The sequence below is a fragment of the Hemitrygon akajei genome, unplaced genomic scaffold (genome assembly GCF_048418815.1).
Source record: "Hemitrygon akajei unplaced genomic scaffold, sHemAka1.3 Scf000034, whole genome shotgun sequence".
Taxonomy (NCBI): domain Eukaryota; kingdom Metazoa; phylum Chordata; class Chondrichthyes; order Myliobatiformes; family Dasyatidae; genus Hemitrygon; species Hemitrygon akajei.
Window position 1 is genome coordinate 12,656,286 of NW_027331920.1, and position 13,207 is coordinate 12,669,492.

Consider the following 13,207-nt stretch of genomic DNA (forward strand, 5'->3'; position numbering starts at 1 on the left):
CGATTGGCCTACTCCTGCTCCTATCTCTTATGTTATGTTCTTATGTATGAACCAGGTCTCTGGAACTGAGTCTGGCTCTGTGGTTCGGAAACAAATGGTCGAGACAATGAGAGCACTGGAGATGGAGAGAGACTCCCGGGTGGTATGTTGCTTCCCAGATGCCAGGGTCAGGGATGTCTCAGATTGGTATCACAGTGTTTTAACACGGGAGGGCGAGCAGCCAGAATTCGTAGTACATTTTGGCACAAATCATAGGGGAAGATAGCGACGGAGATCCTGGATGGAGAATATAGGGTGCAATGCAGCAACCTGAAACGCAGGACCAGAGGGCGAGTAATCGCTGGGTGGCTGTCTATGCCACGCTCCACTGAGGGGAAGAATAGGATGACTTGGCAGATGAATATGTGGCTGACGAATTGGTGCAAGGGGCAGGGTTTCACGGTTCTAGGCCATTGGAATTTCTTCCGGGAATGACTATGACATGCAGAAAAAAGATGGGTTACCCTTGAACTCGAGGGAGTCCAATATATTTGCGTGCAGTTTTCCTGGAGCTGTTGGCAAGAGTTCAAGCTAACTTGGCAGGGGAACGGGAAGCAGCGAGTTCGGACAAAAGATATGACAGCTGGTATGCAAGTAGATTCAGCGATTAGTGAGATTGTGACGGGGGTAGGTAGTCGAATGATTGTAATTGCAGTCATAGCTTCATAGAAGTGAACAGCACAGAATCAAACCCTTCGGCCCATCTATACCATGCTGAAATTTTTATCTGCCTATTTATCGACTTGCTCCAGTAGAGGAAGTCAAAATAGACCCGTTCTTTTAATTCTGCTTCCTTTGACACAAATGATTAACGTAACACAAGCATACACAACGGAGGCTATTTTAGAAATATTTGATCTATCCACGGTGCAGATTCAAACGGCCACATAAGTGCAAATGACTGACGCTAGTTGGAAACTTTCCGTCCCAATTAAGCGGCATAGGAAAGCCCAGCTATTTTCTCTATTAGATTCTGTTCTTTAAGAGTTGTCCCTAATAAGCAGTCACCCTAATTAACCAATGGCCCAGTTAAGCGTAATACACTATTTATCTATTTGGTTCCTTAGAATACAATACTGTCAGTATCACTGGCTTATCTTTGGAGCCTTTTTTAAATAACAGAAGAACATTAGTAATCCTCCAATCCTTCGGCACCTCACCCGCTACCAAGAACTTCTACAGATGTGTAGTGGAGAGTATATTGAGAGATTGCAACACAGCCTGGTATGGAAACGCTGCCTTTGAAGGGAAAATCATTGAAAAATTGGCGGAGTTGGCCGAGTATATCACGCTTAAATCCGTCCCAACTATCGAGCTCATATATATGAAACGCTATCGCAGGAAGGCGGCATCGAGCAATAGAGATCCCTAACCTCAGGACTCAGACCACCAGGATCAGGAACGGTTACTATCCTCAACCATCAGGCTCTTGATTAAAAGGGCAAACGGACAATGAACTGCACTTCCTCATCATTGAAATGTTCAATAGAGATCCCTAACCACAGGACTCAGACCACCAGGTTCAGGAACGGTTACTATCCTCAACCATCAGGCTCTTGATTAAAAGGGCAAACCGACAATGAACTGCACTTCCTCATCATTGAAATGTTCAATAGAGATCCCTAACCACAGGACTCAGACCATCAGGTTCAGGAACGGTTACTATCCTCAACCATCAGGCTCTTGATTAAAAGGGAATACCGACAATGGACTCCACTTCCTCATCATTGAAATGTTCCGCAACCAATGCTGTCAGGTTCCAGGTGTCTTTGTCTCATTATCTCATGTCTCTTTATTTATTGCTATTTATTTATATTTGCATTTTCACAGTTTGTTGTATTTGCACCCTGGTTGAGCTTCCATTGATCCATCATACGTACTCTTCTATAGATTTGCCGAGGATGCCCATTAGAAAATGGGTTTCAGGGTTTTTACTAAGTGGAAAATGTTAATCAGGTAGAGCTATGAAATTGAGTTGCCGACGGAATGAGCGAAGAATTTCGAGATGCATCTTTTCTCTGGTTCCCGGTAACTCTTAGAAGAACCAACATCGATGAGAAAAAAAAACACAGCTTCTCCCGCTCCCGAAAGAAAAAGGTTAATTAGGGATGCCATCGGATTTCTAAATGGACAGAGGCTCTATAAAAACTACCTCAGTATTTTCCATCCCTTTTTGCACTACGATTTGATTTTCATTTGCTTATATAATTATTAACTTCTTATTAATTTATGGTTTTATTATTATTCGTTGGAAGTATTGCCGTCGGCAGGCAATATATTACACGATATATTCCCGTGATCTTAAACCTGATTCCGAATCTCGGCCAGTGACGTTCGCTCTCGCCCCCACAAGGCTACTTGATTATTTGCGTATATAGCAGACACACGAATGTCACAGAGATTTATTTGAGTAGACCAAGACAACTTACAATTGGATTTGTTTCTGATCCACGGAGCCGAATATATAATGTCACGAGATGTCTGAGTCCATTCCTCGGCTCCTCCCTGAATATCCGCTATTGAGCTGCGGATGGTTGGAGGTATGGGGACATCAAGTGGACGGTACGGAAAGTGCAGCCGGGATCGCGATGCTCCGTCACGATGCAGTGCGGCTTCTGCTTAACGCCAACATCTTTTGTCCTCTCAGAATCGGAATCAGGTTTATTATCAACGACATGTGCCGTGAAATGTGTTCACTTAGCAGCAGAAGCTCAATGCAATGCATAATATAGAAGAAAGAAAACAATAATAATCATATTAAATAAGTAAATGAATGACAGTGTACGTATATTGAATAGATTAAATCTCGAGCAAAAACAGAAATGGTATATATTTAAAAAGTGAAGTAGTGTGCAAGGGTTTATTGTTTCTCTCGTTTACCGTTACAGAAATCCACACACGGCACGTGTGCAGTGTTGGTCCGGTCCTGTTCTGAGAACATCACGATTTACGAAATTTAAAATTCATAACAGTTGTAGACACACGATATTAGATTCAACGCTTCTGCAGAGCGAACCCTCTAATTACGAGGACAATTAACTCGAAAGGAAAATGCAGATTGGCGTTGAACATACATGTAAATGCAAAATTATTTTGCAAAACTGGATCGCCGATGAAATTCCATACTGATCATTTCCCCGGTAAACTGATGAATGGATGATTATAGCTTCCCGCTCTGACACTGTTTCGTGTTACCATACACAAATGCAAACACTTCTAGGTTATGTTTTTCTTGCGAGCTACGACAGCCTATGTAAAACTAATGGTCTGTATGTATTTCCCTGTGAAATCTGTCTCCCTTCTTCCACCATTTTGACATAGACCCGGTCTTATTCTGCACAAGCCGCTGCCCTCTCTTCATTCAGTACTTCAATCATTCCTCTCTTCAGTATTAATTTCATTTCTGTCGTACGGCCATAAGACATAGGAACACAATTGACCCATGCGATCCATCATCTGTTCCGCCATTCCCTAAGTCCACAGGATACATGGGTAGCTTTATTCCATTTGGCCCATCAAGTTGGCTACGCCCGGCATTTCATCATAACGGATCTATTTTTTCCTCTCAGAATCAACCTTCTGGCCTCTCGCCGTATCCCTTCAGTATTAAATACACTGCAGGTAAAACTTGGCCTTCACAGCTTTTTCTGGGAAAGAGTTCCATTGATTCACCATTCTTTTACTGAAGAAATTCCTCTTCATCCCCGTTGTAAAAGGGCGTCCATCTATTCCGAGTCTGCCTCCTCTAGTCTTAGACTATCTCAATATAGAAAACGTCCTCTCCACATCCACCGTCAGGGCTTTTCACCAGTCGATCGGTTGCAAACAGGACACCCCTCATTCTTCTGAATTCTAGTGAATACAGGCCAGAGCCATCAAAGGCTTTTCCTATGACGAGCCAATAAATCTTGGAATCATTTGCGCGAGACTTCTTTGAAAACTCTCCGGTTTCAGTACATTCTTTCTGACATAAGATGTCCAAACCTGATCACAATTCTCCAAGTGATGTCACATCGCTGATGCATAAAGCGGTGTGACATCACTTCACGTCAAGAGTATTGCATCCTTGCATAATTCCATCGTGTTTAATTTATTGTCCCTGTCAACCCCATTCTAACGTATTCTCTCTGTGATCTTTGACAACCTTACTCGAGAAGGGATGGGAAGCATTGTTTTTCACTGCACGGCTACATTTCCCATACCACACCCTCTCAGTGACACTCTACACATGTTCATTTATGTGTCAGACTGCGGCGGAGTGAAGTTATCGACATTCGCTTTGGAAGGGGCCATTCGCTTTCTGGAAAAAAAGGCAGTACTGTACTCACTTATTTTGCACTGTTACATTGGAAATTGTACGTGTCCTAGCTCACTTTAACTGACACCAGTTTCCTTGTTTCAGGTATACTTCTCCACTTGACATAGGAATATTTTTCCAGGTTAAATACGGCAAAAAGAAATGAGTACAGACATCTCAAACACAATGTAGGTTTTGCTGGTTTTGCAGGAGTGACCAAATATTTCCTTTGTGACACCAATATATCAAGGTGATGAGCTTTATAAATCAGGCTTCTATCATTCCACTGTGATATTTTAATCCCATTAGGTACTTCCACAACTAAACTGGGATACAAATCATCACAGCTCCATTTGTAGCTTCCCACAAAACACTGCAGATACTTTTCTGCAGCTTTGACAATAATTTTAATTTCCTCAGCCTGACTAGATGTCTGATCAGTACAATTCAGCACATCGGTTATAACCGTCACAAATTTCATTTCATTAGCAGTAAATACCGTTAGTAAGGCAAACGTGATGTGGACGCATATCCACTGACGTCACCGTCTTTTCTCTGACTGGTAACACTCTAACTTTTTGCAAGGACACACCCCATTACTGACGTTCATATTAACTAATCACCGTGTATGTTATTTTTTTGACAGACAGGCACCTCAGCCAGTGACAGCAAGTGATGGAAGTTAGTCTGAGCTATGATAGGCGCCACCTCATTTGCTACAACTTCCATATGGCCCCGCGGCCCCGAATCTTCGGCAGCTGCCGCCGACTGAGCGCGGTGACAGGAGTTGTAGTTCATAGTGAAGGTGAGTCCATCTCGTACGGTGAGCAACGGGAGTTGTATTTCCGATGCGAATCGCGTGTTTCTGAATAATGTACAACAGCTTCAGTTACGAACACTTTGTGTCACGTGTCACCCTTTGCACAAACCTACAATCGCATCGTGACAGTGGGGCCTGTGGACGGGGAGGGCAGAATCAGTGTTGGATCACCCTCCGGTTTGGGATCAGTGCACAGCAATTATCCAGTCTCCTTCTGACTCGAGTTCTCCAGTCCCAGCTACAAAAGCCGTGAATCCTGACTGCGGCTTTCCAGGTTAATCACTTCCCTCCTGAGGCGGGCGACCAGAGATGCACACAGTCCTCCGGCTGTGGTCTCACCAACACGGAACAGTACAGCGGCTTTCCAGGTTAATTACATCCCTCCTGAGGCGGGCGACCAGAGATGCACACAGTCCTCCGGCTGTGGTCTCACCAACACGGAACAGTACAGCGGCTTTCCAGGTTAATTACATCCCTCCTGAGGCGAGAGACCAGAGATACACACAGTCCTCCGGCTGTGGTCTCACCAACACGGAACAGTACAGCGGCTTTCCAGGTTAATCACATCCCTCCTGAGGCGAGCGACCAGAGATGCACACAGTCCTCCGGCTGTGGTCTCACCAACACGGAACAGTACAGCGGCTTTCCAGGTTAATTACATCCCTCCTGAGGCGAGCGACCAGAGATGCACACAGTCCTCCGGCTGTGGTCTCACCAACACGGAACAATACAGCGGCTTTCCAGGTTAATCACATCCCTCCTGAGGCGAGCGACCAGAGATGCATACAGTCCTCCGGCTGTGGTCTCACCAACACGGAACAGTACAGCAGGGGAACTGGCCCCGCTGCTGACTGTGTTGTCCAGAAACAAATGAACTGGGCATTTCATCCCTTAAAAAAAAATCCTTCTGACGACTCAAGGTCCACATCCCTCTATTCTCCTCACATTCATGAGATATCCAACAGCCTCTATTGCATCTGCCTCCGTAACCACCCCTGTCATTCAATCCAGACACTCACCACCATGTGTATGAAAACAACAAACTTGCAACGCACGTCTCTTTTAAACATTGGAGTCAGGTTTAACATTACTCTATTATATAATTTGTTTTTTTTTTACAGCAGTAGTTAGGAAATATATACAAAATTAGGCCAAATCACAAAAGAAATAAACATTGCAAAGAAGGACAGTGTTATTTTGGACTAATGAGGAAGTCCATTAGTCTCGGACTAATGAGGTAGTGTTCCCGCTTTCAACCTGAACACATGCCCTGTGGTATTTGGCCTTTCATCCTCAAGTGTGTCTCTGCCCTTGGCCTGCTGACACTCCCACATGCTCGTTAGATTATCCCAGAGCAAGATTTATTTCAAGCAGTTCACAATATAACTGGCTCACATTTCAATGATAGCAAGAACAATTTTCAACATTCAAGGTGCAATTATCATTAAAGTTTCTATAAAAGAAACATCCTTGAGGTTTGTCACTCTCCCTCCCCGCGCATAACGCACCGACACCTCGAAATCAGTAAGCACCCGTATTCGCCGATGCGCTGATAAATCAGCACATCCACAAACCCTCACAGGCTCAAAATCCTTGTGGAACGCAAATCCGTATGCCTCCGCAAATCCGCCTACACGTTCAAACCAACAGATATCCCGACAGATTATCCCAAATCACGGTGTCACACCCACATGCACGTTAGATGGTCCCTGAGCAAGAATCTTCTCAAACATTTCAGAAAATGTCTGCCTCGGCATTAAAAATCCACACGCAGCCTAACGTTCTTCTGCAAATCTTTATACGCCGAGTCAAGCAAATCTGTGTTAAACCCAAATCCGTGTAGTCCCCACGTTCGACAACGCACCCCTGAGACTGTGCACATCTCCGACCCTTGCGCCCACCACCATATCTGACAACCCACCGCTGAAGCTCTGCGTATCCCCAAATCAATGTCCGTCCCCAGGTGTCCGCACATCGACAAATAAGGGAGCACCCCAAACCCGCTGACAACCCCACATGCACATCAGATTCTCGCAGAGTAAGAATAATTTCAAACTGTTCACAAACTGAACCATAAAAATTTACGAGCTGAGATCAAAGTTTAAAAGTACGATTAATGTGTCTATCAATAAAAGCAATTTGAGATTGGTCACACTCCAAATCTGCAGAGACCCCCCATCCGTGAGGACCCGAATTCCGTGCGCACCTCCAAATCCGTATGCACCTCCATATCTATCCACATCCCGAAACTACTGATACACCCACATGAAAATTCGATTATCCCAAACAAGAACTATTCCAACAAAATCTCTGTCTCCACCTTAAACATAGCAAGAACAAAGTTCATAACAGCATCTTCTATTAAAGTATCTATAAACGAAACAACTTTGAGATTCGTCACAACTCCAAAAACGCAGACACCACAAATCGGTCAGAACACCAATATCCGAGTGGAACCCCACCGCAAATCCATCTGTACCTCAAATCCGTGTGCATATTATCAGTTTGACAGCCCTTAGGTGTTAGGTTCTCGCTGATTTTATTGCATTTCTCTACTCCACTGCGAATATCTGCAAAAACACGAATCTCAATGTATTATAAGTTGACATGATAGATAGATAGATAGATAGATAGATAGATAGATAGATAGATAGATAGATAGATAGATAGATAGATAGTTAGATAGATAGATAGATAGATAGATAGATAGATAGATACTTTATTCATCCCCATTGGGAAATTCAACATTTTTTCCAATGTCCCATACACTTGTTGTAGCAAAACTAATTACATACAATACTTAACTCAGTAAAAATATGATATGCATCTAAATCACTCTCTCAAAAAGCATTAATAATAGCTTTAAAAAAGTTCTTAAGTAGTTTACTTAAATACTTAAAAACAATGCAAGTACTTAACGAATAAAGTTAGTTTCATATTTGAACAGAAGCAAAACACATACGGGCACTGGCACAGACACAGGCATGCGCACAGAGACATGGTATCACGAACACCACCATTACCACAGACTCTCCCACAGGCAGAGACAGACAGAGACGTACACAGCGGTTCACCCACACACACATAAACATTGACACAGATACTGTAGGTATACACAGACACACAAACACATACGCATATCAAGCACAGACAAACACGCATAGTACAACAAATTAACAAATACACGTCAGTGTTTATGTGTGGATGTCTGAGTGTCGATGTGTGTCCGTTTATGTGCACATACAGGCAGATAGAAACACACACTCACGGTTGTAAACAGCTTATACACACTCACATTGCCACACGTATAACCCCGTATGCCTGTAACGAGAACTGTATAACTAAGCTGTCTAACTTAGGCCACGAACGTATCAATCACCCTCCTGTGGGTACTTTCTGGAAGTTCCAGAAATGCTCCACGACCGCTGGACTAAGTGTAAGTATGAGACAGCTGAGTGTGCAGGCCAGGGAGTAGGGTTAGGGATGGGACGTGGTGGGGTTGATGGTGATGGTGTTTATTCATCACCACAAACAAACATTTTCTTGGAGATCCTCTTGGTAGTGTCCCCCAAAACACAAACTACATAACGAATTTACGCGCTTGAGGAGAATGGGAGCAGTCGGTGATTCGATGCAATTTCACAAACTAGAATGCCATAATTTATTTCAATATTTTGTGTCTGAACAATGGTTCATTTCAACTACATAATTACAGTGGAATCACAGGTAATTGATACAACAGCTCAGACGGTTTAGACACCCTTTTGGGGGCAACTAATTAACACAAATGGTTAAAGGTATCTGTGAATAGAGACCCAAATGCCCACGGTTACTGTTGTGAGGGTTGACATACGGAAAGGCAGGGAATGTGGGGAGACGGATCATGTAGAGTTAGTTACGTTCCTTTAAACATGACGTCATGGTTGGCACAGACACCGTGGGCCGAAGGGTCTGTTCCTGCGCTTTACGTTTCTCTGTTCCATGTAGAAGTAACTCAAATGGAAGTCAACAGCGTATCTTTTCTCAGAGCAAACATTTATTTTAATGGCGATGAACGTAGACATGTTTTTGACCCAGGACAAAGTTTGGTATACCCCCGGTACCCTGATGGGGGGGTGGGGTTAGTGATAATCAGGAAAGAGGAATCAAGGTAAATTCAAAACAACACGTACAAGAGGTGGTGAGCTGGGTCTGATGGTGTTTGAAACAATGTTCCCTTTGCTGGAAGAATGCTACTCCCATTTTACAGCCCTTAATACGTTCTCATTATTCATTGTTTGCCTTTTCACAATTAATTAACTAAATTAATCGCTATCTGTCACCGTGGGGATTGCACGTGTCTGACGTAATCGGTTTGTAAATAGTTTGAAAATCTTTATTTCTAAATCTGTTGAAACCTCTCCCTGCGGATTCTCTAAATAGTATTAAAAACCCCAGCTTCTGCTGCTTTAACATTTCATTGAAAATGTCTTCAATGTTGGATAGTTACAGGAGTGTGGAGAAAATATTGTACGTGTTCATTGCCGTTTTTGGAGTTCCTGGTGAGTGTTTGTTATTGCTGTGTATTAACCAATGCGGACCTATTACTGATCAGTTTACCAGCTTCCAACTTGATGATTATTGTACATATATCCGTCAGAAATATCAATCCTGTCAATTCGAAAACTGCTTTTTCATATTTAATGACCAATGAAACAAAACTTCTGTCTCTCTTACGCCAGCAGGGATCGACTCGGACGTTTGTCGTCCCTTTAACATCACCTTTTCCAGAGTAGTCCCAGTGAAGCTCTCTGGCAAGATGTGATTGGAAGGGTTTTACTAGGAATTCGTCCAGAGTTATGCCCCATGCTGGAGAGAGGCATTTTCCCCGGACCGAAGATGCGTCTGGGCGACCGGGAGGGTTTTACATGGTGAAGTTGACTGTCTCTGAGATATTGATCAGACTGAACACCTGGTCCTGTGTTTTATGTCTCCCTGCTGAGTCTGTCATAGTCGGATCCCACTGCTGTTGGTTAACAATTGGGTTTTATCACCTGAATCAGAGTCCTCGGGCATACTGAAGTGTGTTATGGAATTGCTGTGCGTTGTAGAATTAATCCATTAACGAAGCCACTCAACCTCTGTTTACCAACGGCCCCCATCAGGGATGGAATCAGGATTAGCATCGATCGCTGTCGTTCATGCAGCTGGTTTTTAGGTACTGAGTTAGTCACACATCGTCTTATTTGCACAGTGAATAAAATATTTCAGAGATAGTGAGAGACGTGTCAGAGGTTAGATTAGCAGCTGTTTACACATTCTTTAGCCGAATCCTGAAGATGGTGTTCAGTAATGCCCACTGTCCGTTCTCATCTCCTCTGGTCTCTCTCTCTCTCGCCCTCTCTCTCTCTGCTCCCCTCTCTCTCTCCAGTGAATTTAGTGGCGATTGTGATCCTGTCCCGGGGAAAGTGCGGCCTCTCTACCTGCACCACTCGCTAACTGGTGGCCATGGCAGCGGCTGATCTACTGACCATTGTCTTCGAGATCATTTTGTTTCGAATGAAACTGCGTTACTATATGTCCAGTTTTCTGAATATCACCCCTGTGTGCAGTGTTACCGAGGTACTGAGGATGGCAGCCACAGACTGTTCTGTCTGGTTCACCGTTACTTTTACCTTTGATCGGTTTGTCGCCATTTGCTGCCAGAAGCAGAAAACAAAATATTGCACCGGGAAAACTGCGGCTGTGGTTCTGACAACAACCGGTGTACTGTTCTGTCTGAAAAACATTCCCCGGTACTTCCTCTGGGAACCCAAATTGGTCATAGATAATGTACCGTGGTTCTGTGAACTTAAGGGCCATATTACCATTAATCCCGGCTGGGTAGGACAGGCTTGGGTGGAGACAGTTTTAACTCCGTTCCTCCCTTTTGTTGCGATACTGCTGCTCAACGCACTGACAGTCAGGCACATTTTAGTGGCCAGTCGGGTCCGTAAGGGGCTGAAGAGTCAGAGCAAGGGGGAGAACCGCAGTGACCCGGAGATGGAGAGCAGAAGGAGGTCTGTGGTTTTACTCTTCACCATCTCCGGCAGCTTCATCCTCCTGTGGATGACACTGGTTGTAAATTTCATATATTATCAGGTCAAAGCTCTTGGTTTCAATTTAAATGATTCCGAATGGATATTTCATGAGGTCGGCGTTTTGATGAGGAATTTCAGCTTGTGCACGAACACATTTATTTACGCGGTGACTCAGTCGAAATTCAGGGAGCAGGTGATCAGCGCGGTGAAATACCCGATCACCTCGGTGGTTCAATTCATTAATAAAGTAGCGCCCTGAGCGCAACCCAGATGAAGTTTCAATGTATCTAGACCGAGCTCCAGATTTTCCCATTAACCGTCTCATCTCTAAGCTGTTATTCCCGGGTGGACGTCCTGTTGAAAGGGGCATTGGAAGCAGCAGTGCTGTGGACCGCGAGAAAATGGAGGGAGATTGGAAAGTGCTTGCAAGGGAGAGACGTCTGGGATTGGCTGAGTGGAGTGTGTGTGTGTGTGTGTGTGTGTGTGTGTGTGTGTGTGTGTGTGTGTGTGTGTGTGTGTGTGTGTGTGTGTGTGTGTGTGTGTGTGTGTGTGTGTGTGTGTGTGCGTGTGTGTGTGTGTGTGTGTGTGTGTGTGTGTGTGTACGAAAGGTGTACGAAGTTGTTGCCAGTACAAGGTGACCTGTGTTATAGAGACAGGTTGGCCGGGCATCAAACTTAGCAGACTGAGAGGCAATCGAACGGCAAGCATTAAGATTACAAGTGGTCAGATAGGCAACGCACAAAATTCTCGAGGAACTGAGCGGGTCAGGTATCATGTATTGAAAATTATAAGTCGTCGACCTTTTGGGCCAAGACACATTTTCATACTCTAAACTGGCATCCAATCTCCACACACGCCCCCCCCCCCATTATTACACAAACACATCACTTTCCCTCATTCCTAATCTGACCTCTAACACACAGCATCCTTGGCTAAATCATTATCTGAATTCCAACTTCCCATATCTGACGTCTAACGCTTCATGTGACGCATAACTACCCCAACATAGATAGATAGATAGATAGATACTTTATTCATCCCCATGGGGAAATTCAACTTTTTTTCCAATGTCCCATACACTTGTTGTAGCAAAAACTAATTACATACAATACTTAACTCAGTAAAAAATATGATATGCATCTAAATCACTATCTCAAAAAGCATTAATAATAGCTTTTAAAAAGTTCTTAAGTCCTGGCAGTTGAATTGTAAAGCCTAATGGCATTGGGGAGTATTGACCTCTTCATCCTGTCTGAGGAGCATTGCATCGATAGTAAACTGTCGCTGAAACTGCTTCTCTGTCTCTGGATGGTGCTATGTAGAGGATGTTCAGAGTTTTCCATAATTGACCCTAAACCACATTCTGACCTCTCACTCCATATATTCCTGTCCCTAAACCCATCATGATATTTAACTCGCCCACATGCTTATTACTAAACCCAATCTGATCTTTATCTCCGTCACAAACCTGCCGCTATACATGTCCTGACTTCTAAATCCCCAAACCTCTGTCACCAAGCCTAAATCTGAACCTTCACAATATTCCATCCCAACCCCCGATCGTAATCTGCACTGTAACCTCCTTCATCCCCGCCCCTTACCATAATATGAAAATTAACTTCCGAACATCCCATTCCTTAAATCATAAACTGAACTCTAAATCCCCTCAACACTGTCTCTAAACTTTAATCTGAACTCTAACAACCTCCGGCACCCCACATCTCTCAACCTAATCTCGAATCTAATCTGACCTCCAGCACCACACTTCCCTCTCCAGAAAACCTAACCAGACATCTCGCCCACCAGAGCCATGTCCCCAAATGCTAATCCTACTCTACCTCTCTACTTCCCTAACCTTAAATATAATATGACTTCCAACCCTGTCACATCCCGATCCCTAAATGCTAATCAGACCTGAAACACTCCACATGTTTGTCTATAAATCATAGTCTGAAATCTAAATCCGCATATTCCTGTCTGTTAAGTCTCCAT